At 43.7% G+C, this 25,366-nt stretch overlaps 1 protein-coding gene and 1 pseudogene across 1 annotated transcript in view; both read right to left on the bottom strand.

Annotated features, from left to right (window-relative positions):
- Window positions 1-3,856, bottom strand: part of Brdt (bromodomain testis associated) — a 46,684-nt gene extending 42,828 nt beyond the window's left edge. The window contains exon 1 of the mRNA XM_063254181.1: window positions 3,713-3,856. The gene's annotated coding sequence lies outside the window, so the exon portion shown is untranslated. The remainder of the gene's footprint in view (window positions 1-3,712) is intronic.
- Window positions 3,857-12,151: 8,295 nt separating this feature from the next.
- On the bottom strand, window positions 12,152-13,019 carry LOC100719375 (zinc finger protein SNAI1-like; annotated as a pseudogene).
- Window positions 13,020-25,366: the final 12,347 nt, after the last annotated feature.

Below are 25,366 nucleotides of genomic sequence, written 5' to 3'. Positions count from 1 at the left end.
TAAAAACAGTTTATTTGAATTTTAAGATCCACATGACATGACATTTTGATGAAAACAGTATACAGCAAAATTTATACCATCTTAACTCTGCCAATTAACATCTCTTCTATTGTTCAGAACTTATTTCTATACATAGAAATGGGGTTTTTTGCACTTATTTCTAAGAAAATGTCTTTGGATAGCACTTACATTGCTGCCCAATTCTTTTTTTCCCAGTTCTAGGGGTTTAACCCAAAGCCTTTTTGCCCTAAGTCAAATCTCTAGCCCTTTTTTAATGCTTATTTTGAGACAAGGCCTGGCTAAATCACTTAGTATTCCAGTTTAGTCTCAAATTTTCTATCTTCATGCCTTAGCCTCTAAGTGCTGGGATTACAGGCATATTCCACCTGGTTGGCTCCTAATTCATTTTTTTTAATTTTTAATTTTTATATTTTTTGGTACCTGGGATCAAACTCACGACTACACACTTCCAAGGTAGGTGCTTATGCTGCTAAGCTAAATCCCCAGCCCCTCCTAATTCATTTTAATAACTGTGTAATATATTATCATATAGATACACATATATGGTTATTGTCATTATTACTACTGTAAGCAATGTTGCGATAAATATCCTGGTAACTACAACATTACAAATATACAAATACCTATCAGATATATTTCTATCAACAACTTCTGAGGAAAATGTCCTTTTGAATTTATTTTTCCATTAACACGTTTGCAGTACATAATGATCACATTCATCATGGGAGATTTGTACATGTACATAACACATTCTTTTTCTTTTGTCCTCCTCTCTTTCCAACCTGTTTCCCTGGCATTTTACATTTTTCTCCTCCCATTTTTTCCCCTTCAATGCTTTTTTCTTTAAACTCTTTTTCCCTCCTCCACCCCTCAACTCTTATTCCTCTTCCCATTTAAATGAATTCTTTGTACTTCCTAGTATCTCCCCATTTTCCTTATTTATACTTTGGGTTTCCTCAAGCAAGAGGAATAATGAAATATTTAAAGTTGTGTGTCTGATTTATTTCACTTAATATTATCTCAAGTTACATCCATTTATATAAATGATAAACACCACATTTTCTTTATCCATTCATCTGTTTTGATGGGCATATGGGCTGTTATCCAGATTTAGCTATTGTGCTGCTATAAACTTGAGTACATATATATTACTGACTTTTAACTCTTTTAGGAAGATACTTAGAGGGCCATAGCTGGGTCAAATGGAAACTTTCCTTTTTTTTTTTTCTTTTTTGAGACTGGATCTAGCTATGCAGTTCAGGCTGGCCTTGAGCTCACTTTGTAGTACAGGCTGGTCTCAAAGTGGCAACGATCCTCCCACCTCAGCCTCCCGAGTGCTGAGATTACAGGCATGAGCTACTACGCCCGGCAGAAACTTTCCTTTTTAAAAAACATTTTTTGGGGACCTTTTGTTTTTTGAGGAATCTCCATATTGCTTTCTATAGTGGTTGTACCAATTTACACTCCTATCAAAATCTGAGAAGAGTTCTTTTTCCCCCTGAACCCTGCCAGCATTTGTTATTGATTTTTTGATGACAGCTGTTCTTTCTGATGTGAGATGTTTTAATTTATATTTTTCAGCAATGTTTAGCATTTTTTGCATGCTAGCTATTTGTACTTCTTTTTCTGTAAAGTGTCTATTCTCCAGATGCCCATATATGGAGTGGGTCTTTAAATTTGGGAAGGTCTAAGTTTTCTAAGCTCCTTATATAGTTTAGATATTAGTCTTCTCTGGGCCAATGCTTTCAGCCATTCAGTCTGAGGAGCCTTCCGGTCTAGAACTCTGAGTCCTGAGACTAAGATAATACCCACTCCTGAAGGTCTTTGCTCTTTCTTTTCTCTATCTTTAACTAAAAAAGAAAAAGAAAAAGAAATGAAAAAAGGTACCAGGGATTGAATTACACGACAAAGATTTTATCATTGAGCTACTTCTGCAATTTTTTTTTTTAAATTTGGAGGCAGTCCTGCTAAATTGTCTTATAGCCCAACTTGCTGGGCATGAGCTTTCCATCCTTTCCTGACTCCCAAGTAGCTAGGATTACAGGTATGTACCACCACATACACAGTTCCTGTGCTTGTTTCAACATTTCTGTACATATTTTCTCAAGTTCATTAAAAATTTTTCCCTTAAGATGACTGGAGTTTGTATGTCATTAGTATCTCTTCATAATCAATACTTAAATACCCAATAATAAATACTTAAATACTCCAAATCTTTATCTATTATCTGCTTGTGGTCTCAATCTGCTCTGTATCTCATATTGGGTGTCTGCAAAAACTACTTTCTTTTTACTCCTCACTTCACACTTTTCCTCATATTCTACCAAAAATCCCCACAAACTATTTAACACTTACCATATTTAGTTATTAAGTCCAATGGATTCTTTCTGAATCTTACTTGGCCTTACAGTAACAGGCTACTTGAGTATGATTATGACTCTCTTAAAACTCTACTCTGGTTTCCAGGATACCATTTTCCAAATTCTATTTGTTAACTTATTAAATATTTATAAAGCAGCTAGGGATGATGGTAAACAGGCTGCAGTCCCAACACTTGGGAGGGTGAGGCAGAAGGATCACCATGAGTTGGAGCCTGGGTTACACAGGGAAGTCAAGACCAGTGTGAACTATATAGCAAGTCCCTGTCTTAACCCTCTCCCAATATAAATTTACACATTTTCTTATGCAATTCTCAGCCACTCCAAGGTAGCGAATACTTTTATACAAGTGACTGCTAAATGTAAATTTATATATTCTCTCATTCAATGTCTCCCAAACCCACTGCTTTTGTTCAATCATTTGTCATCTTTCACATGAATTAATGTAATAATGATGGACCCAGGAGTTTAGCTCAGGAGCACAAGCACCTGCCTGGAAAGTGGGAGTTAATGAGTTTGATCCTCAGTACAAATACATATATATTATATATAATATATATATAAAGGAGGGAGATCATTCTTCAATACACTGTCTTTCTTTTTAACACTTTTTATAGTGTGCTCCCTGGTGCATCTCACTTGCCTCATCTCTTGCTACACCACCCAAGCTGACATTGGCTCAGTCATTCAAAGACTCACAGTGCCATCCCTGTGCCACCCTATTCCGCCCTATCACCTATTTCTCTGAAACATTCTTCTACTAGAGCTTCACTCAAAGGGCAGTACCTTAAGGTCAAGCCCACCTCCGATTCTGCAGCCCCCTAGCAGGAGCTTTTCATGTTCTGAAAATTTAAAAGTTAATTGAATGAATGAATCAATCAATCAATCAAGAAAAAGATCTGTCTTTCCAAATGTCAACCAATATTAAACGCAGATGCCAGTTAAACTTCTGCCATGCCCAATTTACAGCACTAAGAGGAACCTATCAGTCCAAGACCTAAGAGCTAACAGTCCAAGTGTGCAACTCTGTGGATGCTGCCCCAATCTCCTTCTTCCCAGCCCTACTCCCAACCCTTGCAGAAAAACAAGCATGGGGAGGAGACAGGAAAGGGGTGAAAAACGGCCTACTGGTAACAGTTCTTAAAGCAACTCACAGCTCAGACTTCAGGCTCGCACCTCGGTGGTTTCTCCCTAACTGCCCTGCCCGTCGCCCATTGTTAATGGGGGAGGGGGAAGAGGAAAAAACGGTTTTCTTCCCCGGGGTCTCACCAGATGAACAGCTAGTGTGGTGCCATTTGCAGAATTTCTATTACCTTTTACGAAAAGGACCTTATCGGTTTGTCTCTTCCTGCTTGCACTCGACGAAGTAGTACGGGGCAGAGGCTCCGTTTGCCGGACGTCGTCAGTAGCTCCAGTCCAAATGGCTGCCGCAGGATAGCCGGCTGGCCGTGTCTGGGGCTTTATGGAAGACCCCCACCAGGCGGACTGGCTGTTGATTGGTCCCACCCTATCACGTGACCACACCCTCGAGACAAGCAAGGTAGGCGGTGCTGTTTTGGCAGCCAGGCCTAGGGCGTGGGTTAGGGAGTGGGATTACTGAATGCATACACCCTACAGAGAATTGTTGATTTGAAGATAGAGTCCTGGGTTCGAGTTAAAGCAACTTTTTCCACTTAGTGATTAGTCTTACAGTGTTATTTTGGTCATTTGTGAGTTTTGACTTGTGGCATTGCCCTCGTTTTCCATTCTTTTCTCCGACTCTCAGTACAGCTCATGTCTCTTGCATGTAGTGAATGCTTAAGAATATTAGGCAGCGGTTGAAGCTAAAGGAGACTTGGCCTTCCTGGGTTTCAAATAGTACATAGGAGGTGTTTCCCAACAGCTGCATGCAGATAGTGAGTTAGGACTCTATTTCAGCAGTTACTTCCTGATAGTTTGTGAAGATTTAAAAAGTGTTAGCATAAATGGGATATGGTGATACACGCCTGTAATCCCAGCACTTGGGAAGATGAGGCAGGAGAATTTCAGTGAACTCAAGACCAGGCTAGGCTACATAGTGAGTTCTACACCAGACTGAACTACATAACAAGACTCTGTCTCAAAAACAAAACAAAACAAAACAAAATCAACAAACAACAAAAAAATCTTTAAAAACAACAATAAACTACCGAAACAAAAGCGTGAGCATGCATCATAAAAATATATTTAGCATCACAGCTGTGTTCTGGATCCAAATGCAATGATTTCAATTCTTAATACTGATTCACAGAGGAGTTGGGGAGGGAGGTACAACAATAGATGGGTAGGCGCTCCGACAGGCTCAAAAAAAACAACTTCCATCTTCCTGAAGCACACATCTGGGGGTCACTAACAGAATAGCACATATTAATTCCATGACTGGGATGTGGGAGGAAATTCCTCAAGGTATACAATAAAGCAACCAGGAGCCAGAGTCTGCAGTGGTGGTACATGCTTGTAATCCCAGCACTCCAGAGGCTGAGGCAGGAGAATCTAAGCAAGTTTGAGGCCAGGCAGGGCTACAAAGTGAGTTCAAAGCAAGTCTGAACCATATAGTAAAACATGAAAGAAAAAGGAAGTGTGCAAGCAACACACACTACCTACTACCTAGAGGTCACATAAATACCTAGATACATGGTGTTATTACATTATTTAAAACATCTTAAAAGGTCCTGATTTCAAAATTGTATGCAGGGCACCATAGCATATGCCTATAATCCCAGCACTTGGGGGACTAAATAAGGAGGATCACTGAGAACTTTAGGCCTGACTGAATTACACAGTGAGACTCTAAAAAAAAAACACAAAAGAGACAATACCCATATTGTACTTTTTGTTTAACATTTATGGATTTATTTTATTTTTGAGACAAGATCTCAGTGTGTAGCTCACACTGGCCTCAAACTCACAGAGTTCCTCTGGCCTCATCCTTAAGGGCGCTGGGATTACAGGCGTGTACCACTCTGCCCAGCTCTAAATGTTTGTTCATTTAAAATTTATTCAAGGAGGCTGGGCATGATAATACATGCCTATAACACAAACACTTTCAAGGCTGAGGCAAAAGGATGAAAAGTTCTAGCTCAGCCTGGGCAATTCAGTGACTTAATGAGACTGTCTCAAAATAAAAAAATACTAAATAAAAAATGGAGCACTGTATTCAAGTCCTGGGTTTAAACCCCCATACTGTCAAAAAAAAAAAGTAAGATAATTATGGAGGCTGGCATGGCAGCACATACCTACAGTTCTAGCATTCAGGAGGCTGAATCAGGAGGATCGTCAAATTTGAGGCCACTCTGGGTCACATAGTGAGGCCTTGTATAATAGAAGAAAAAGCTTGTTTGAAAATGTGTTAGTTATGACATATGTGAGAGAGCTGAGATCCAGAAATTGGTGATCATTCATGGAGAAAAAAGTTTGCTTTATTCTAACATTCACATGTGTCAGGGTGGACCAAAAATAGGGAGGAAAGTAACTTTTAAAATACTCAGAAGAAAGTGGCTGAGAGACCACATGAAGATTAGGATACTACAGGGCTAGTCTATGACATATGGAAAGAGTTATGATTATGGCTTTTATAAAGCTTCCAACATAGTTCATGTTGTATGCATTTTAAAGTACATTATTGCAACACAGCTCAGACCTAGCCTTGCACATATTAGGCCAGTGTTCTATTCCTGAACTACATTCCCAGCACAAACATCTTGGTGTTCATCCGTCATTGTAGCTAGGTTCACCTAGAGGATAGATGAACATGGCGACACATTTCTGTAGTTGTAGCACTGAGGAGACTGAGGCAGGAGAATGAAGCTAATTAGAGGCCAGACGGGGCTATATAGTGAAATGAATTTCACCCTAAACTACATAGTAAGACTGTCCAATTAATAAAAATCAACAAGAAACCCCTCTTGGGGGCTGGGGACATAGCCCAGCAGCATCAGCGCTTGCCTGGCAAATGTGAGGTTGTGAGTTCGATTTCTGGTATAAAACACAACAACAAGAAAAACGACAACAACAAAACTCATCATAAAGGTTTCCATAACTCACCATAAAGGTTTCCATAACAACTATGAATTCACTAGTATGTCTAAAACTCAAGAGTTTAAGAATTCAAATTCACAGCTGGGCGTGGTGGCTCACGCCTGTAATCCCAGTACTCAAGAGGCTGAGGCAGGAGGATCGTTTCGAATTAGGAACCAGCCAGGGCTACAAAGTGAGCTCAAGGTCAGCCTGAACTTGTCTCAAAAAGCCAAAAAAAAAGCAATTCAAATTCACATGGAAATTAAGAGGCAATGTTATATATGAGAGGATGTATTACTAAAAATGAAAACAGTTTCCTCTGTATTGCTAAATTCAAAAGCCAATTTTCACTCTTTCCTTCTCAGATTTCCACTGTGTCAGAATGTTGCAGTGCTTGGTCCTTGGACTTTCTCCCTGCTTATAATCTCTGGGGGAGCACACACAGGCTCCCCCAAGCTAAGATTTATCTGCTGTTGACTCTCAAATTTGTGTCCCAAATCTTCTTGCTGCTCTGGGTCCTGCTTCAGGAGCCTCCCACGTCTTACAAGCATCTTCCAAAGGATTGGATCCATCCATAAATCTTTAGGGCAGCATTTCAAAAACTATTCCAATTTCAAACAAGTCCAAATCCACATAATTTTTATCCAATTTGTGACGACAGATTTCTAACTGATCTCAGAGTTTCTGCTTCTGTCTTTGGGTCCCCTTTAAGAACACTTCAACATAGAAACAAAACCCTGGTCAGTTCTTATCAGTTCACTCCTCAAAACCTTTCACACATGGCACCCTATTTTCTTCGTAGTAAATGCCACAGTCCTTTTAGTAGTTTTCAGAGTTCCACAGCTTAGGGCCTACCTTGTCCTTGTCCCTTTGCTCCCCATCCTGGGTCCACGTTTGATCACCCTGTCCATGAGTTGAATTGACTCCAGCTCTGCTAATTCCAGAACATCTCTCCCCCGCCCAGCTGCGCCCTCTGCCTGTACACAGCCAATGGCATGTGCTTATTTTGTTTGTTTATTGTTTGTTTTGTTTTCTTTTGTCTTTTTGAGACAGGGTCTCACTGTGCAGTTCAGTCTGGGCTTGAGCTCACTTTGTAGCCCAGACTGGTCTTGAACTCACAGTGATCTTCCTGCCTCAGCCTCCCCAATGCTGGGATTAGAGGCGTGCACCCACCTCATCCCCCTCCCACATGGTTTGCATTTTGATTCTCTTCAGATTTCAGTTTAACTGTCAGCTTTTCAGTGTGGAGATCTATGTCTTGTTTCCCTAAATTAAAACATCACACACAGAGATTCACATACTCATTTTCTATTTCCATTGCTGCTTTACTTTTCTCCTTGCATACTACGATTTTGTGCTTAGTTGTCTACTAATACGCTCACCTTCCTATAGTAAAAGTACCATAAGAGCAAGAATTTTATTTATTAGTTTTATGTATTCTTTCCTGGCCTCATCTTCCTTCCCAGTCCTAGAGACTGAACCCAGTCTTATGCTTGGCAGGCAAGTGCTTTACCACTGAGCTACACCCCCAGGACTAATTTTATTCTTCATGTAGCTCAAATACTTCAAACAGTGCCTGGCATAGAGCAGGCATTCAGTAAACCTGCCATAAATAAATCAATTAATATGTGCTTAGAGTATTCTGCTCTATCACAGTAAGTGATAAGGAAAAAGGTTGAAAATAGAAACTGGCATAACCCAGCCCAAGCACCAGGTTGTGAGTTCAATCCCCTGAACCAAAAAAACAAAAACAAAAATAAACAAACCAAAGGGCCAGTGGTTCAGCTCAGTGGTGTAAGTGCCTGCTTAGCAAATGCAAAATCATGAGTTTGATACCCAGTACAAAAAAAAAAAAAAAAACCCACAAAATAAATACATAAAACAGCAACCAAATAACCTCTCTCCGTATGTGTATGTACATATATACATATATATATATATTTTTTTCTTTATTGAGTCATATATGAAGAACAAGTATTTGGCATGTGGCACAATCCTGTTATTCCAGGTACTCCAGAGGCTAAGGCAAGAGGATGGAGGTCAGCCTGGCAATTTGGTGAAATTCTCAAAATAAAAAAGGGCTGAGATATAACTCAGTGGTAGAATGCCCCTGGGTTCAATCTCCAGTACTAAAAAAAAAGGAATAAATTTGGAGGTTACAGAATACTCAGAAGAATTATAATTTTGCAAGAAGAAAACAGAATATTGTTAGTAACAAGAAGATGACTGTATAATTATTTTTAGAAACTGGGCCTTATAGTTGGCAAAGCATTAAAAAAGATGTTGAGTCAAACGACACATGCTAATTTAAGAAGAGGCATAATTTCTAGTACTAGTTTGCTAACTATTAAATTGGTTTAAAATGTAACTTCTTGGCTGGTTGTGGTGGCACACACCTATAATCCCAGCAATGCAATCCCAGCACTTGGGATGGTGAGGCAGATAGATTGATGAAAATCAGAGGCCAGCTGGAGTTACATAATGGTTCAAGGCCCGGCTGAACTACACAGCTAGACTCTGTCTCAAAAAAAGATATGGATTTTTTGAGCCGAGTATAGTGGCACATTTGGGAGGCTGAGACAGAAAGACTGCAGAGAATTTAGGCCAGGATTCAAGGGCGTCATAGTAAGATCAAAGCCAGCTTGAATTGCAGATCCTGTCTCCAAAAAAAAAAGTAGCTTCTTCCTTGCATTAAGTGTCAATATAGTTGTTAGCAGTTTTCTTATTTTTTGTTTCTCCTTTTTGTAGTTCTGAGGATTGTGCCCAGGGTCTCATACATGTTAGGAAAGTACTCTACCACTGACCTACAACCTCAGCCCTGCATTTTAATTCTTTTCCTTAAAAAAAAAAAAAAAAAAAACATAAAACAATTCCCCCCTCCCCCCACTACTGGGCACTGAACCCAGGTCTTTACCTTGAGCTACATCTGCAGCCTTCTTTAAAATTCTTTTGAGACAGGGTCTGGCAAGTCACTAAGATGTCAGGCTAGACTGAACTTTCCATTCTCTTGCCTCAGCCTCCTGACTTGCTGGGATTACAAATTTGTAGCATCACACCAGGTTTGGAAGGTACTCTTTGTAATTATCATTAAATACTCTTTTCTGGCTCTTTGAATATCTTTACCTTGTACCTGAATACTTTGTCTATCATAAGCAGCTGCTTTGCCCTCCCTGCACTGAAAATAGCCCAGTCCCTGCTCACAGGTAACACGTGTTCGAGCGGTGGCCGGGACAGCATTACTGGCGACCAGCAGCTACAACCAAGGGTGAGTGGGGGGCACTCATCAGGGCGACATAATGGGGGAAGGGAAGTCCGAGTGTTAATACTACAGCCCACAGCCTAGGAGGAAGCAAACACATCAGGAAACTTTGGCCACACTGGAGGCACAGCATAGACACAGGATGGTGGGTACCACAGTCTGTGCAAAGGCACCGGGGCTGGCAAGAGTTTGGGATGGCACCTTTCCCCTACCTTTGGCCTCACAAGTGATCCCAGACTCAAAGCCAGTGGCTCAAGTGCCTTTACAGCCGGACACGGACTCAGTTAGTGGACTGAGATGCTGTGACACAGACGGGATCAGTGATCGAGAAGCCTCAGGGTGGGGTGGAGGTGAGGCTTGTACCCACTGGAGTCCTAGCCATTGTCACTTACCATCAACCCACTGTCTCCTCCATAGGCCACCAGCCACCTTCACTTCCCTTTAAATATATTTTTAAAATTTATTTATTTTTGCTTTTCAGCTCTTATATTTCCATTCATTTTTAAGTTGTTTTGATAATAAAATGTGTAATACTTATCAGTAAGTGTAAGCTTACAAATGTAATTGGAGCTATTAGAGATAGTTAAATTTACATTCTTTACATACAGTTTAAAGCACAGAAGAGTCAGATTTGGAAGTAAATAAGCGCATATAATAATGTCATGGTTTATGTGTGTGTCCCCCAGGCCTCATGAGTTTGCACTGTGTATTTGTGATGGTTCATTGTCTAGTGATTGGATTGATGGTATCAGTGTGCCACCCACATAGGGGTGGAGCCAGAATGTGATGTAATGGCAGAAAGAAGGTATGTCTTGCTCTTTGCCGGTTCCTGTTTGCTGTTTGCAGCTGCTATGAACCGTGGCCCAGCCATGCCTGCCTGCCTGGGAGCCAACTGAGTGTGGACTGAAACCTCCAAAAACTGTAAGAAATAAACCTTTTCTTTCCCAACTTGGGCATCAGGTATTTTGTCTCAGCGACGAGTAAAAAGTAACTACGACAAATAATGAATTTTTTTCTTTCTTCCTTTCTTTTTGTGGTTTTTAGAGTCTATGTATGCTGAAGGCTGGCCTCAAACTCATGGAGATCTTCTGCTTCAGCCTCTCCAATGGTGGGAGTCCAAGTGTGTGCCACCCTGCCTGGCCAATACAATCATTTCTAATAAAGATTGTTGACACTTTTTTAAAAGATTACACAGTTAACATGTAAGAGAGGAGCCATAAATTTTATTTAGTACTATATCAAATTTTAAGAACAATCATCTTGAGAAAATGTGTAAGATTCTGTCCCACTAACCCTATGAGCCAAGATTTGAAAGTCACAAAAATAACATTGGAAGGCAATAAAACTAATTTTGCATCTGGAATGGGAAAACTATATGACAAAAATAATTTTCTACCAGCAATAAAAAAAGTTAACAGGTGTAACAGGGAGTTATGGAGAATATCTCCTTGGAAGTCTTCAAAAATTTCCTTGCCATCTTGAGTTCCCAAAATACCCATTCTATGGCTTAAGAGGAACCTTCGGGAACAAGGAACACCTGCTTGCCCTTCTGGATCCCCAAGGAACTGAAGTGGGGTGAACTCCTCCTCCAAAATAAAGGTGGAGAAACAGACCTCCATGGAGCTTCTGACTTCCATTCAGCTCCACAGGAATCAGCAGTGCATGAACCCTGTCGCCATCACAATCTTCATAGGTTCAAAATCCTTTCCTTCTTCCCTACATTTAATTGTAAAAATATTTTTAAAAATAAAAGCAGACTAGTTATTTAAAATAAATTAACACTTTATTGAATATCAACTGTGCATAGAGTTATATGAAACTTGTTCCTTTATACAAAATGTTGCTTGAAATGTAAGTACCGTGGTCCCTTTAAAAATGTAAACATTTTTCTCTGACACCCACCTATCAGACCCCCAAAATAGTTCTGGGAGACATACTGGTCAGGGCAAAGCACCCTTCTTGGCTAGTGACAATTGAGGGCTATTATTCCCAGTTCCTTTTGAGACAATATTAAATTGCCCATAAAACAGGCAGTTGTCACCATGACAAACAGGAGGCTGAAATAGCTGCTCAGGCCCAGGGGTATCAGGAGGTCTACACACCTCCTCCAGTCTGTCCTCCAGTCTGTGCTGGGGACTCACACCGGGTGGGTTATTACATAGTCACACCTTGAAAGAGGTGGCCTGAAGTTTCCTTGGGGAAGGTGGAAATAGGGGCATGAGTGGCCTGCTGAGTGGAGTGGGAGCTTCCCAGTCAGCCTGTTAGTTTTATCCTGTGGCGCAAAGCAGCTCCATTCAAATAGCTCTGGATACGAAAACCCACACAGAGGCCAGCTCAAGAATCCGCCCCACAGGGCTGCCGGGAAGGACTCCAGGCAAAGGCACGGAAGACCACTCTTGCTCCTCCCCATGGCCCAGGAGTGGACTGAACAGAACAGGAACAGGGCTTCACCAAAGTCCTAAGGGATGAACGCAGGCAGATGGGTGCGCAGAAGGGAACTCTGGGGTGGTGGCAAGGACGCGCTCCTTCCTTCTGGAGTTAGGGTGCTGCAGGGAGGGCCGGAGAGGTAGGAGGTCAGTGGGGACCCCGAGCAACCAGACACTTGGTGCTTGTGGCGCAGGGACTTGCAGGAGAAGGTGCGGGAGCACGGCTTGCCCTGGTACTTCTCCATGTCCAAGCCCACAGGTTGGAGTGGTTGGCGAAAGTGCTGCTCAGTGGGAACAGGAGAAGGGTTTCTCGAAGTGTGGGTGCGGATGTGCTCCTTCAGGCCCTTCCTGAAGGTGGTTCACAGGCGGGGCAGCATGTAAGTCCAGGTGTGCATCTTGAAGGCGCTAGGCTGAGGTATTCCTTGCTGCAGTATTTGCAGTTGAAGACCTTGTGAGACTGGAGGTCCTTGGCCATGGGGAGCACAGCCAGCTACCTGGGCTGTTGGCTCATGTGTGGGAAAGCAGCATAGGCCTCAGCTTCCAGGGAAGAAGTCGAGGCAGAGAAGGATGAAGGAGCTGGCCAAGGTGGCATAGGGGGCTGGGATCCCTTCCTGCTGTCCTTGTCACAAAGGCAGTTCAGCTCAGCCGCCTTGGGACTCTCCTGGGGCTAAGGGAGGCCCAGCCGAGCGGCTGAGCTAGAGGCAACCTGACAGTGTCCCAAATGAGCGAAGGCAGGGAGGCTGTGCGGTTGGGGACTTTGGGAAGTGGGATGGCTGCCAGCAGCCGGGCCTGCTCATGGAGCTGCTGGGAAGTGAACTGCGGAAAGGAATCTTGCAGCTTGCTATAGTTAGGCTTGTGATCAGGGTCACAGGGCTTCCTGACGAGGAAAGAGGGTGGCATGATGACTCAGGCACTGGGGCTGGAGATCGCTGAAAGGCCCCAGAGAACTCCACTGGCTTGCAAGGCCCTGCAGTGGCACTGTCCAGACAATTTATTTAAAGATAGAGAAAAAGGAGTAAGAGAGAGATGGTCGATAGCTACTCCGAGTGAGTAGTGAGCTTTGGGAAGTGAAATACTGGTAGATTCTTGTCTAGGGCCCCCTCTTAATTGAGATCCTTTATTCCCTGTAGGCTCTTGGAATCTGATTGGCTCCATGGCTATTTTTGGTCCTCCCCTGGGGCTTCTTCCGGTCATATGACCTTCTCTGTTGTTTGGTGGAGGCAAGGATTGTGGGTGGGTGGGGATTAAGGACTAGTACTATGTTTAAGTAGTTCTTTGTGGTTGTTGTTTTGCCTTTGTCTTTCTGATTCTGCAGAGGGAAAGGCCTCCGCCCTTAGTAAATCTCTCTATTAGCCTCTAACGAAGCTCAACCAGCCCTCCATCTTATCTTTTCCTTACCTGCACACCCTGGCACACACCCTCACTCCCATTCTTACATTTTCCCCTCTGAGAAACTATCCAACTGCTGTTGGGGAGAGGGTGATGAGTGATGCGGCTTCTTCTAGCAGACTGTGGTTGTAGTTGCAGCAGATGGAAGTTTTAGCTGGGACGTTTGTATGATGGGCATTGGTGGAAGAAGTCTGACACCTGTGTTGTGGCTCTTGTCTGCAAGATCATGTGGCAGCCTTTGCTGCCAACGCATCAGTTAATGTAAAGTTTGGAGAGGGTCATGCCCTGCTATCAAATACCACAACATGGCATACAGCTCTGCTGGTACATACAGCTCCTGGCAATGCTAAACCCAGCATCGATAAAGAACTAAAGAAGCAGAGTTTAGAATAAAAGCAGATGATTTATTTGAAGGTAGGGAAAAAGGGGAGAGCAAGATGATACATAGCTGCTCTGAGGATGAGGAGGGAGCATTGGAATGCAAAATACTCCAACCTCTTAATCATCTTCAACTCTTTATAACTCCTCTTGCTTCCTCATGCTTTGGAGGATCACAATCTTTATTAAATTCTTATTAAATTTAAAATTATATTCATAGTAAGTCTATATGTATTATGTGATAACTAAAAAGGACTGTTACACAATGCTGATGGCAGGTCTCCCTTTAAATTTATGACCATGAATCATACCATGTTTTTTCTTTTATTGTTTTCATTCTTTCTTTCTTCTTTTTTGCTGAGGTGGTATTGGAAATTGAACTCGGGACTTTCTCACTGAACTATATCCCTTTTTAAAATTTTGAAATATGGTCTCACCAAAGTTGCTAAATTGCACAAGCTTGGCTCAAAGTTAGCATTCTCTTGCCTGAGCCTCCCAGGGTGCTGGGGTTACAAGTGTGAGCCATCAAAGTTGGCTTGCTACTGTATTTTTGAGAGATTATTCCTTCACATAGTAAGTTTAAAATAATAGTGGTTTTAAAAGGGGGGTGGTTGGGCTATATGAAACAGAAAATTGTTTTTAAATTTTTTCATATAGTTACATGTTGTAACCCACCCAAAAAACAGGGCCCCATGATGAAAATGGGACAAGATCCCCGAGATGAAAAACGGGCAAGATGATGTCTTTTTTAAAAAAGCAATTTTATTTTAGCTGGCCCAGCGACACAGTGCAGAGGGAATTTGCAAAGCTGTGCAACTGAGTTAGAATTTTGACTGATTTTTATAGTTCATTTATGATTAGCTCATTGATCATTATGTAGCGATGAGAAACAGAAACAAGATGGGCCTTTGTTCCCCTTTGCTTGAGGTCACAGTGGGTGGTTAGTCAATTCATAGTCCTTGGTCTGCCAATTCCAGGAACATATGTCTCTCATAAAGGGAATAATGGTTGACACAGCATCATTTGTCTCTTACAAGGGGAACAAAAGTTGACACAGCAAACAGGTTACTTGGGGGACGACGCATACAGAACAGCATGACAACATGGTCAGTTAATCTATAACTATGTGGTTGGTGCTGAAAGGGCTGCTGACCCAGATCGGACACTGTAGCCAGAAAAAGCCTCAGCTGGAATTAGGGAGCTCCTGTCTCCCCCACCCCTAGAGATTTACCTGTAACCCTATACCCCCCCCCACCCTTTGGAATCTGCCCTTGGCGCCAAACGTGTGCCATTGAAATACCTGTGCATCTCTAATGGCCTTAGGGCACTGCCCTAAGCTTAGGCTACTTATATTCCCCCCACTCTACGTGTCCGCGTGAGAGAGATCACCAAATTCCAGTGGCCAGTGCGCCAGTCCTCTCTCCCCGTGTTCCCATAATAAAGGCCTTTTTTATTTTATACTCCTCATCTTTTGGAAATATTATTTTTCATCTTCTGGAAATAATCCTATCATTTGGTGCTGTGTGACTCGATCGGCAGGCGATTGACTCTTGGGACACATGCCCAGTTGGGTCCCCGGCCGATTCACCAACCGGTAACATCCTGGCTTGATTCTGCGCTTTTCCTTCTGCCGAGACGTGTTTCACCTCTCGCCGGCCGTCTCCACGCACCACCGCCCAGATTGATTTAAGGTGAGCACACTCTGGAAGACTCCTGGCACTGGGCCGGGCCCCAGTGGACTGGTCTTCCCCGTTTGTGTGGGTCCCTAGCATTTTCACGTCCCTAGGACAACCCTGAGCAGGTTTTTTTCTGGGGTACCCTGTGTCCACACTAAAATTTCTCATGTTCTTTGGGTTCTGATAGCCCAAAGCAGAAGTTTTTGGACCGCCCACTAAAAAATACCTCGCTTTCCTTAAAAGCCTTGTGCTTCCACTGGCAAAGCTGCTACTGACCTTCCACGAACTCCACTTGTACATTTCTCAGTGATGACTGGAATACTCGAGTTTTGGAACCTTAGCCCTGCCACGTGGCGCTACAGGATCAGTGACGGCTTGTCCTTTGGGCCACTGGGTTTTTTGCTTGCCTTAATCAACGATGGGAAATTTACTTCCTACATCCAAAAAAACACCGTTACAATGCTTAATTTCCAATTTACGTACTTTAAAAATTAAAAGTACCATAAAAACTAAATTATTAACTTTTTACTGCCAGGAAGTTTGGCCTACGTACCCACTCCTTGGCAAGCGCTGGCCTCCAGAAGGGACGTTTGATGTTTCAATTCTAAAAACTCTTCATGATTTCTGTAGGCCAGTGACAGAGTAATAGAGCTCCCATACATTAAGGCATTTTTGGTTCTGAGAACATGCCAATCCCTCATTAAGTCTTGTGCTCCTGCTGAGATCCTTTTAACTAACTCTACCGTGCCTCAAACTTTTCTGTCCTGCCCTCAAGATTTGCTTGAGGACGTTCCTCCGGTGTTTGCCACGTTGCTGCCTGCTTACCCCCAACTCATTCCCTGCCGTTACCCACCCCCCTGCCGGATCGCTCTCCCCTCCCCCTATGCCCGGTTCTCTCAGCAGTCCTGGTCCCAATGCGTCACAGGTACCTCCCGATGTGCAATCATCTCCCCTCCGCCTTCTGCAATACAGGCTTCTCCTGGAAGCTCTGCTCTGCCCTCTGATACCTTCTCACTGCCCGCCTACCACACTAGGTCACATTCATTGTGCCCCTCCGGCACACAACGTGATTTTTCTAGCTTGTGCCATAAACAGCCGCCATGTTCTCGAAGTTCAGACAGGTCACCTGGCGACAGAGCGTCACCATGTTGTTAGTTGCCATGGTGACAGGGCGCCGCTATGTTCCAGAAGTTCAGATGGATCACGTGGTGATGGAGTGTCACCATGTTCAGCTAGTTGCCATAGTGACGGGGCGCCACCATGTTCCAGAAGTTCAGACGGGCCACATGGCGATGGAGGGCCACCAGGTTCAGATAGTTGCTATGGCGATGGGCCGCCGCCATGCCCAGAGGGGTCACGTGGCATGCCGCCATGTTCATTTGGTTACCATGGCGACAGGGTGCCACCATGTTCCTTCAGGTCTCATGGTCAATGGGTGTCCTCTTGTGGCTCCTCTTGGGAACAGCAACAGCCGCCTTGTACTCATTTCAAGGCACACAGCACAATGCCATCTGCCTGTATTTCCTCCTCACAGGGTAAGCGGCAGCCACTCTGTAGCCGCTCTTCAGATAATTACTCACACGCATCTACCGGGCAGATAGCTGCCCAATGGCACTCTCCTCCACATTCTTCTCCTCAGGCTCTGTTGCTACTTCGGGAGCAAGCTGACCCCGAAGACCTCGTTAATATTCATGTGCCATTTTCTCTTTCTGATCTGTCTCAGATTACCCATAAATTGGGCAGTTTTTCTGTTGATTCACAGAATTATATCAGCCAATTTGAATTTATCACCAATTGTTATGATTTGCATTTTAAAGATGTTTATGTGATTTTTAAATACCACCCTTAGCTCGCAAGAGCGAAATCAGCTGTGGCAAGGAGCTTGAGAGGAGGCTGACTGCAGGCACAGGGCAAATACTACTGACAATGACCCTGGGCCTGTCGCTGTGCCAGACCAAGACCCTAACTGGAACTATCAAAATGGTCAAGGTTCAACAAAATTACATAAGATGATCGAATGTCTGATTGTGGGTCTTAATAAGATTGCTCACAAACACACTAATTATAACAAGCTTTTAGAACAGGTCCAGGAGGCTAATGAAAACCCGGCTGTGTTTCTAAATCGGCTTCGGGAAACCTTAATTAAATATACCAATGTAAACCCAGACTCTCATGAAGGGATAATTGTTGTTAACTCCTATTTTATTTCACAGTCTGCTCCTGATATTCGTGCAAAATTACAAAAGGTTGAACATGGCCCTCAAACTCCACAAGGAGATCTACTTAAATTAGCCTTCCGTATCTTCAACAATAGAGACAAGCTTCAGAAAGAGGAAAAGTAAGCTCAGAAGTTAAAGTTTGCTAAATATCAGTCTGACCTCTTAGCAGGGGCACTTGGGGCTCCCAAAACAAAAAATCCACAACAAGGTGTGGCTGCCCGAGTCCTGCCCGGACCATGCTTCAAATGCAACAAACAAGGACATTGGGCATGCGACTGCCCCAACCCTGGCATTCCTCCTGGGCCCTGCACATACTGCAAAGATGAAGGGCATTGGAAGAGCGATTGTCCTAAGCGCCAGCGAGCGACTAGGCCATCCTCTAATCCCTCGCCCTCACAGGAGACTTCGTCAATGCCAGATTCGTCACTGACTGACCTGCTCGGACTTGCTGTGGAAGATTGATGGGGCTTGGGGCTCACAGCCCCCACTCCAGTCACCTTGTCAGAGCCCCAAGTTTCACTGGAGGTCTCAGGCAAAATAATATCTCTGCTTGTGGATACGGGGGCCACCTTTAGTGTACTTCCTGAATTTTCAGGACCCTGTAGTAAGTCTCTGATTTCTGTTGTGGGCATTGATGGCCAGCCAAATCAACCCTTGCAGACTGGGCCAATCTCATGTAGATTCCAGACTCTTTTCTTTATCCATAGCTTCCTAGTAATTCCAACATGTCCCACACCCTTTTTAGGTAGAGACCTTCTTCAGAAACTCAATTTTTCCTTCACTTTCGCTCTCACCACAGCCCTAATCCTCCAAACTGCCTCACAATGCATCACAAAGCCATCCCCCCTCTTCCTCCTTCTCTGGTTGACCCCATGATTTGGGACACATCCAATCCCACTCTGGCTACACATGCCATGCCTGTTTTAATCCGTCTCAAGGATCCCTCAATTTTTCCCTGTGTTCCCCAATACCCCATAGCACCCCAACAGTTAAGGGGACTTAAACCCATCATTAAGCAGCTTTTAGACAATGGTTTTCTTAAACCTACCCACTCACCCCACAATACTCCCATTCTCCCGGTACTCAAGACTGATGGGTTCTATCGCCTGGTACAGGACCTTAGGGTAATTAACAGTGCTGTTACCCCAACTTACCCAGTGGTATCAAATCTTTATACCATGCTCTCTCATATCCCTCCCTCCACTACTCACTCTACAGTTATAGATCTTAAAGATGCCTTCTTCACTATCCCCCTACACCCTGATTGCCAGAACCTCTTTGTGTTTACATGGACTGACCCAGACACTCTCAGGTCTCAACAACTTACTTGGACAGTGCTCCCTCAGGGGTTCAGGGAGAGTCCCCATTTCTTTAGTCAGGCTCTTGCTACTGACCTCACAGAGCTCGATCTCAAACCTAGCGTTCTTCTTCAATACATAGACGACCTCCTATTATGTTCTCCATCTGATATGTTAGCCATACGCCACTCAGCAGTCTTCTTAATTTCCTTGCTAGCCGTGGATACAGGGTGTCTCCTGCCAAAGCCCAGACAGCCTCCCCAAAAGTCAAATACCTAGGTCTTGCTTTCACCCCCACCATTCGCTCCATCACCTCAGATCGTAAGGCAATTCTTCGTGATCTCCAGGTGCCCACAACTAAATGGCAGGTTTCATCTTTCCTAGGTTTAGCTAATTTCTTTTGTCTCTGGATTCCTAACTTTGCAGCTCTAGCTCAACCCCTCTACAAGGCTGCTAAGGGTCCCTTATCAGAACCCCTGGACCCTAGTAGGCCCATACATGCCTCCTTTCAAAAATTAAAAGAGGCTCTCCTAAAAGCTCCAGCGCTTACCCTTCTGATCCCACCCAACCTTTCATCCTATACACTACTTGTCAGGGCCACAACGCTATAGGTGTACTAGGACACAAAAAGGGATCTTCTTTTCAAGCAGTAGCTTACTTATCAAAACAGTTAGATCACACAGTAAAAGGATGGGCTCCTTGTCTCCGAGCTCTTGCAGCTGCAGGCCTCCTGACACAGGAAGCTAAAAAGTTTACATTAGGACAATCTATTACAGTACACTCACCTCATCACCTATGTGAGCTTATCTCACATAAGGTGCTCCCTGCCCTAATGACCCCTTCTCGCCTTCAACAGGTACACTTAGCTCTCTCTCAAGACCCTTGCATCTCTATTGCAACTAGTGGTCCTCTTACTTCCCACCTCAGAGGGCCATCCTCACCATGACTGTATAGAGTTTTTACAGATGACTCCCACCCTTTTCCCTCACATCAGTAGCATACCTCTCTCCTTGGCCTTTGACACAGGGTTCATAGATGGCAGTTCAACAAACACAGACAACCAAAAGAAGGCAGGATATGCAATAGTTAACCAGTCAAAAGTTATAGAGGCAAATCCACTGCCACCTGGGACCTCTTGCCAGAGGGCAGAACTTATTGCCCTTACAAGGGCCCTTACACTAGCAAAAGACAAGATTATAAATATATACACTGACTCAAAGTATACATTTAGCATTTTGTACTCTCATGCTCCTATCTGGCAAGAACGGGGTTTTATTTCCACTCAAGGAACCCCCATTATTAATGCCCCCCTTATCCTTAAGCTTCTAGAGGCAGCCCAACTTCCAAAGCAGGCAGCAGACATCCATTGCAGAGGACATCAAAGCTCTACAGATCCTATTGCTCAAGGCAATGCCTTTGCAGACAAGCCAAGTTAGCTGCACAAAGGCCCTGCCCTTCTCATCTTTTCCCGTTAATTCCAAACAGTCTACCTCAGCCCAATTATTCACCAGAGCAGTTACAGTTACTTCATAAACCAGGTTACACACAAAACACTCAGGGATGGATTTTTCAGGGATCTAAACTTGTTCTCCCACACCAACAGGCCTCAGACATCATCACCGACTTACACAACTGTTTTCATATAGGATCACAGGCCCTATACAAACTCTTGGCCCCAGTAGTCACACACCCTTCTTTAAAAGCTATCATTCTTAAGATTACTCACACCTGTGATCTCTGTGCCAGGACCTTTCCTCAGGGGCGCATGGCACCCCCTTCCTTTCCTACCCATCAGTTTTGGGGACACACACCTGGTCAAGACTGGCAGATAGATTTTACACACATGCCCCGCCACAAGACTCTCAAATATCTTCTCACCTTTGTTTGTACCTTTTCAGGATGGATAGAAGCCTTTCCCACAACCAGGGAAACTGCTGATGTAGTTACCAAAATCATATTACAAGAAATCATTCCGAGGTTTGGTCTACCTCAGAGTATTCAGTCAGATAATGGTCCCGCCTTTATTTCTCCGATCACTCAACAGGTATCCTCGAGCTTACACATCACCTGGCACCTACACATCCCATACCGTCCACAATCCTCAGGAAAAGTAGAAAAGGCAAATGGCCTCATAAAGACACACCTTACAAAACTCACTTTAGAACTACACCAACCTTGGCCTCAACTTTTGCCCTTAGCCTTAGCCAAGCTCAGGACACTTCCCTGGGCTCCTACTTTCTTAAGTCCTTTTGAACTTATGTATGGCAGGCCATTCTTACTCCATTCCTGTTCCCCAAAATCTCCCTTCCCTGGCTGACTATGTCCCAGTCCTCTCCTTCCTCCGACACCTGTTGCGACAACATGCTGATCTCTGCCTTCCACAACCCTCTGGAGAGGCCAAACCAGATCCTCCCATATCCCCAGGAGATCTAATTTATCTCAAATGTTCTAAATCCACAGGACTACAACCAAAGTGGAGTGGCCCTTACCTGGTCTACTTGGCTACCCCTACAGTGGTCAGAATTGCTGGACTCTCATCCTGGTTTTACATCACTCAGGCTAAGAGGTGCCCTCCCAGCCCTAAATCTGATCATTCTGAGTGGTCATCTCATCTTCTGTCACCCACCTGTCTCCGTTTCATGAAGGCCTCACAGCCGCAGTTAACAGGCTGTTATGTTTTGTTATCCAATTTGGTTCCTAATCTCTTACACTCTATTAATGATCATTTTTGCAGCAGGACTCTTGACAGTCTTTCCTAGAGACTCCCACATCATGCATAAGATCATCTTTATAATGTTCTATGTGATAACTGTCGTGGTTCTTTTTACCCTCAGCTGTCTGGTTAAACGTGACATCCCTGAAAGCCTAAGCCCTCACCTTCCCTATACTGGTACAGCCACTGTCTCCCCTACTCCCCCTATTTTTTCCAGCTCAACTCCTAGACCGGAGACAAGTTTTACACACCTACCATCCTAACTTTTATGCCTTCAGATGGGGGAGTAATCACCTCTCATAATTTCACTCCTTCTAACCTCACACTTATTTTTCAGAATTCTACCTCACCATGATAATGATCCTACCTCAACATCATCCTAATAAAATACCATGTCTAAATCAAAGGCACTTTCCTCTCTACCTCACCTGGGTCCTTAAATATGACAGTGCCATGTCTCCTAATAACATCATGTCTCTTTGTTTTTCTAGTCTGACATATGTACATTCACCAGTGAAGTTGTCCTGGCTAAAACACCTGGCATCAGCATCTACCTGGGCATCAACCGTCATCCCGTCGACTCCCCTAGGCTAAAGTGCCCCCTGCCAGCAGGAAGTAGTTAAAGAGAGAAATCTTCACCCCTTTTCCTAATAATCATAAGATGGGATATGAAAGGGTTGCTGACCCAGACCGGACACTGTAGCCAGAAAAAGCCTCAGCCAGAATTAGGGAGCTCCTGTCTGCCCTGCCCCTAGAGATTTACCCCCCCCCTCTGGAATTTGCCCCTGGCGCCAAACGTGTGCCAATGAAATACCTGTGCATCTCTAATGGCCTTAGGGCACTGCCCTAAGCTTAGGCTACTTATATTCCCCCATGCTATGTGTCTGCGTGAGAGAGATCACCAGATTCCAGCGGCCAGTGTGCCAGTCCTCTCTCCCTCTCTCCCATAATAAAGGCCTCTTTTGTTTTATACTCCTCATCTTTTGGAAATATTTTTCATCTTCTGGAAATAATCCTATCAGGTGCGTGATTATTAGGGTAACGAGCTCAGCATAGAATGACAATACTACTAATAACTATCCTTTTAACTATTTTTGCTAATAATTATCTTTTAATTAACTATTTAAGTTTTCAGCATTTTAGTACAACATAAATAATGGTGGATCATGGACATAAGTCTATTACTCTACTCCTGAGACTGGTGTTATACATGCAAATACTGTCAGCAGAGCCATTAAGGCAAGCAAAAAATTTTCAGGAGTTGGTGGGATTCTCCTTATGTGACTATATCTCTAACCTCATAAACTGTTGCTTGGATGTTGCCCCACTGGATCACTTGTCCTCTCTCCTGGTCTCTTGAGGGAGCTGGAAGTGGATTCTCTGGCTGATAGGCAGGTCTTTCTGGGCCCAGGTTGTCAGAATCATCACATAAAGCTGTCTCCAGCATTGATTGTGTCTCCCACCAGTGCTGTGTATTTTTCGTGGCTCCTTCACCTGTTAAGACACAAGCATAACCTTGCTTCCACATTATTAGTTGTGTTGATCCTTTAAAGTTTAAATTTAATCATGAAAAAGGAAAAATACGGTCTATCTGTAGGAAAAATAAGAATGTTGAAAAAGTAAGCTTTTAAATCAATTATGATAAGCGGCTAGCCTCTGGGAACTGCAGTTGGATTTGACAGTCCTGGTTGCAGCATCCCATAGGAAGTAAGCAGGCATTTACAGCTCTTAAATCTTGTAGGGACCTCCATCTGCCCAATGTTAGGTCTGAGAAGGAGGAAGAAGAGAGGAAGGAAGGGAAAGAGGTCCATGGAAGGAGTGGAGTGGACGGCCGTGAAAGGAGTGGGCAGCAGTGGCTGCAAAGATAAGAAATATAAAATATAAGTAACCTTTATTTTGGGAATGCGGGGAGAGACCCCCCCTGGCCCCGGGGCGCAGCATCTCCACCCCGGGGCCGGTGGTCTCTCTCTGGAACACACTCTCCCTTTCTCCTTCTTCTTCTTCTTCTCCACATGGAGTGAGGCCCATAAGTAGCCTCTGTCTGGGGTGGACCTTAAGGGGCATTAGGGATGTACAGGTATTTCATTGGCACATGCGTGGCACCAGGGACAGGTTCTTAGGGATGGGGGTATAGGGTTACAGGTAAATCTATAGGGGCGGGGGAGGCAGGAGCCCCCTAACTTGGCTGAGGCTTTTCCTGGTTAAAGTGTCTGTCTGGGCCAGCAACTCTTTCACCCGACTTTTTTGGAATAACAAAGACAGGAGTAATTCAAGGGCTAACTGAACTTTCTAAATGTCCTAGCTATAATTGTTCTTCAAATAATCTTGCTTAATTTGGTTAGCTTTTCCTTTTTAAAGGGCCATTGATCTACTCAAACAGGCTCCTTGGTTTTCCATTGTAAAGGCAGAGCTGTTGTGGGGGAAGAAGCATTAATGGCCTTTGTCAAAAAAACCCTGCTGATATCCAATATTATGCCTGTCATTTTTGTGTGTAATCTTAACAGGCTATTTGAGTCACTGTAATTTGTTTCTTAGTCCTTTGTCTTCCTGATACCCCATTTTAATCACCATTTGTTTAATTTTAGGTTCTGAATCTACTTGTTCTGTTCACATTGGAACTTGTTTGTTTAGCTTTAAAATCAGAATCGTTAGTCAGCATTAATTTCCACTTTTGTAACAAACTCTTCCCCACAAGTTAACTGGAATAGGTGCCACATAAAGTAAAAGGAAACCTTTTTGTTGGTCTGGCTCCTCATAAGACAAAGGTGAGGAACTTTGTAACACATGCTGAGGGGTTCCCAGTCCCATAAGGGATGTAGGAGCCCTTTGTGTTGCCCATGTAACAGGCCATTGTTCTAATGCAATTACAGACACATCTGCACTGGTGCCTATTTTAAACCTTCAAAGTATTTTCCATTAATCTTTATTAAACATGTAGGCCTGTTTTTAGTCACTTCCTGTGTAAAATAAATTTCTCTCTTTGTAGTCTTGCTCTGAGGGTCTTGTTCTCTCCTGAGCTGTCTATACTGAAGAAAAGAAGGCTTCTCTACAGGTAACAAAATCAACTGCACCACATAGTCTCTCTGTTCAAAAACCCAGAAATCCATAGCACATGCAAGAACATGTATCTCATCTCTACAGTCACCATCCATCACACTAGGCACAACAATTACATCTTTTAAATTTAGATCAGCCTTTCCTTTGTACAAGACCAACTGTTCCTTCAGGTGGGGGACCCCAAATTCCTGTGGGAATTTGAGTGGGCTTGTCACCTCAAATGAGAGTGACTCTGCAAGCTGCAAGAAGATCTAATCCTGCACTTTGGAATGTTTCCCTGATAAGTGAGTTACCATGTCTCTGGGGAGCCACCTTTGATGCTGTTCTTGAATTTGCTGGTGAGTTTGCATTGGGAAAGGTTGACTGGCATTTTGACTCACAGGCTGTGCCTCCTGTATTGTTCTCCTGGCCTGAGGAAAGTCTTGCGATCCACAAACGAGCCCCCACACTCGAGTTCAAAAAAATGAGGCAAAAACATACTTTAAAAAGCAGCGCTGATTTATTTTATCCTGGGCCC

The sequence above is a fragment of the Cavia porcellus genome, unplaced genomic scaffold, assembly GCF_034190915.1.
Source record: "Cavia porcellus strain 051 isolate PalLab524CR breed Dunkin Hartley unplaced genomic scaffold, mCavPor4.1 scaffold_1, whole genome shotgun sequence".
Lineage (NCBI taxonomy): Eukaryota > Metazoa > Chordata > Mammalia > Rodentia > Caviidae > Cavia > Cavia porcellus.
Note: the sequence above shows the minus strand (reverse complement) of the source record. Positions and strands in the feature narration are given on the sequence as shown.